Source organism: Triticum aestivum, chromosome 1B, assembly GCF_018294505.1.
Source record: "Triticum aestivum cultivar Chinese Spring chromosome 1B, IWGSC CS RefSeq v2.1, whole genome shotgun sequence".
Taxonomy (NCBI): Eukaryota; Viridiplantae; Streptophyta; class Magnoliopsida; order Poales; family Poaceae; genus Triticum; species Triticum aestivum.
In genome coordinates, this window is record NC_057795.1 from 75,634,878 (window position 1) to 75,638,292 (window position 3,415).

The following is a 3,415-nucleotide window of genomic DNA, read 5'->3' on the forward strand; positions in this document are numbered from 1 at the left end:
TTACTTTGTTGACTATAGCTATTTTCGCACTGTAGATGAACTGTAGCAGAACTGTAGCAGCCTGGGGCCCTGGGCATTGCCCAATCCTGGGTCGTGCAGGACATGTTGTTCTCTTTGGCTTGCTATATATGGATGAGGTGACAATGTCCGGTGATTTCTCAAGAAGGTGTGATCTCGTCTTTGATATCGCGTTGTCGGCCGTACGGATGAGAAGCGGGAGCGCGCGCGTGACCTTCTATTCCTCTTTTAACACATCACTTAGCGTGATGAAGAGAATCCACTGTATAAAGTGGTCAAACACTTTCTACACTAACAGAAAATAAAGACTCCTATTTCACATGCTTTTCTACTTTTCATTTCAACCTTTTTAGCTTTATACAGCGGATCATATTTTTTTCTCAAGCACCCGTCTCCTGCAGAGGATCCGCCTACTTCATTTGTACCTACTTTTGCGCCGTGCACGAGAGCAAAGTCGGTGATGTCACCAGCGCGCTCAGTGCGACCTCGCGATGGCCACGTGCCATCAGCTTAGCGTCATGGCGTGCCTCGCGGCGGGGCACAGGCGCACAGCCCAGGATGGGCTCACCGTGTTTGCTAGCTCTGGGTGCCTACTGCCGAGCGAGAGTGTCCTAGCGGTGTGCGCTGGCTTAGGTTGTGCGCGACGGCGTGCGCGATGACGGCTTCCTGAACGGCACCAGCTGCTCCAAAAGTGGCTCGCCTGCAGCAATGTCGTCGGACAAGCCGGTGACCGAGGTCCGGTAACGACACCCCTATCGACGTCGCCCACATTAGCGGCACGGTCCAGGCCGGCGTGCTCGACGACGGTGCCGTGATGACGGTGCTCGTCTCAGCAGGCGTTGCTGCTCGGCGGTGCAGGTCAAGGACGGTGAACAAAGCGGATACGGTGAATCTTCTTGGGATGTGGCCGCCGCCGTTGTTGCTGTTACCGCACAGGCTAACGCTAATTCTTCATTGCTCCACCTGATCCTACACCGCTCGCAAGGTGTTCGACAGATTGTCTCACATGTTTATTTTCAAGTGTTGGTGTCTTCCACTCTTTCTTTGCCGTAAATGCTGACTGATGCTGCAGGACTGCTGCTGATTGCCTGTGCTCAAAAGTTAAAACACAAATTGAGCTTCCCCCCTCTCCCACCTGAGCTTCCAATAGCATCCTCTTCGTCGTGGTGTCAATGAAGGTAAGCTTAATAGTCCATCCATCAGATCTTATGGACCACTGAATTTTTGCACCTGAAGGTGTCCATCACCTTGAACATTTACTTGTGCTCTCATGTATATCAGGTTCAACTGAGGACAATGGTTGAAAGCTACGCATCTTGCTTGATTTTATTTTTGTATGTCCGAATAGTATATCGTCATTAATTTAAGACCATTGTTATGAGATATTATTTGAAATGTTCATTTGTTCGTCAGCAAGGCGCACATACTGTGTTCGACGATGAGAACCCAATCCCGACTTGTTGTGCATACCCTGCTTGCAAGAGAGCACCTTTGCATGTCTAATTCATTTCCTGTAAGTTTCTATGCTAGCAAAGTGGCAAGGTGCAATCACACTCGGAAGTTGTATTGGTCAAGTGGAAGAAAAGGAAGTATCAGGCTCTGATCCTCACTGCTTAGCTTTTCTAGAGAGGGTCAAAAGATTTTTTGTTCTGGAACATTTTTGTATTTGGTGAAACCTTGGACAGAAGACCCAATCCTGAGCTTCATTTTCAGTTTAGCAGTGCCCGTGTGCGGTAATGTTGCTTCGTTGAAAAGATATGGACAGTAGAGGCTAAGGAAATTTTGCTTTGACAGAACACAAAGAGAAAAGGGGGATAGAAACAGAAGTTTGCTGGCCTGGTACAGTATTTAACTTATTGGTTGGTGCTGTTTTTCTAAACCAGCTTACATGCAGGTTTTTTTTTTCTCCTGAAGGAGTTATAAGTATGCTAACTTAACATCAGTGGTGTTGCTGCAAACATCATATTCTCTCCTACAGTTCTTTTTTTTTGTCTGATACGTTTAGAATTACAACTTGACAATAAGCATTGTCGAGACATTTAAACAGCACTTACGGCCGAATAAAGAAAAGATGCAGGAAGCCGAAGGGAAGATGACTTTCCCAGACACATGATCACTTGTCTTTACAGAAACGCAGTTTGCCTATTTGCTTCTTCAGTGTTGGGTATGCTATTCCAACTAACTGAATATGGCAATATGTGAGCTCAGCTGTGCACAAGAGCTATCTGATTTTTGTATTGTTTGCAGACTTTGTGCGCCTCAGATGGCTGGTAATCCGCCCAATTTTGCTTCAGATCCAGGTTAGCACTTTAGCGGTTCCTCTCAATGTTTTTGGGCACTTTTTTTTATTGACACGACCCATAGATGTAGTTTCTGGCCTGTGTTTATTGCCACATTTTCTCAATATTAGCATTATTCCACTATACTGTTTCTGATGTGAATGCATGACTGAAAAATACATATGGTTGTCGTTATGGAACTTCGATATGTTTCATGTGGTCATAAATTGAAGAAAATTCCTATTATTTTATCACTAGTTTATCGCTGTTTCTTATGTAGTACTCCCTCCGTCCCATAATATAAGACGTTTTTTGACACTAAATAGTGCATTATGGGACGGAGGGAGTAATTCCTATGGTTTCTGCTACAAAACTTTGCCTTGCCCAGACCAGTATGAAGGCACGATGGTTGTGCGGCCTCTGCCTCCCGGGAGCTCGTGGCAGCCGGGAGCCTCTACTTCCCACTTGGAAAGAGAGACAGGTGGCGTCTCGGAATAGTAGACGCGCATTGGTTGAAAAATGGAACCTTGAACCGGACCAAACAGGAAGCAGAGAGGGGGGAGAAGAAGAAGCCGGAGGCGAAAGGGATAGGTGGGCAGAGCCGCAGAGAGAGCAATCCCCAAAAGCTACCCTCTTCCTTCTCCTCCACAGAACTCGATTGCCAGGCATCTTTACTCTGTGCTGCTTCTCCCGTGGACTTGGCCCATGGACCATGCTTGTAGCAATTTTATTCTCTTTATTATTTTTTGGACCTGTGATATAGTAGCAGTGTTGAGAATAAGGATCTCACGAGAATAATGTGCTCGATTTTTTATGAGTCAACCCGACTCAATGCACCTTGGCCGTAGAAAATTGGAAACTCATGAGAATAACTTCCTTTCAATTTCCTAACCAAAAAAAATGTAACTGTGAACGAGGGACAATACATTTCCATTCCTTTTTGCAAGGGAGGAGCATGGAAAAGTTGAACTCTCTGTGAAGCAAAACTGAAACATTAAGTAACTTTTGAAACACATGCGAAATCCAAAACATAATAGATCATGGTTGTAATGGCACTGTTCTCTTTTTAACGCTAGCAGTGGCATTATTACTTAATTAACATAGTTCTCCGCTAAAAT

The 3,415-nt window shown here is 45.3% G+C and overlaps 1 long non-coding RNA gene across 1 annotated transcript; it reads left to right on the forward strand.

Annotated features, from left to right (window-relative positions):
- The first annotated feature begins 498 nt into the window (after positions 1-498).
- Positions 499-3,124, forward strand: LOC123087203 (uncharacterized). The gene is made up of 3 exons (XR_006441272.1): positions 499-1,003; positions 1,091-2,182; positions 2,266-3,124. It is a non-coding gene; the product is annotated as an uncharacterized lncRNA (long non-coding RNA).
- Positions 3,125-3,415: the final 291 nt, after the last annotated feature.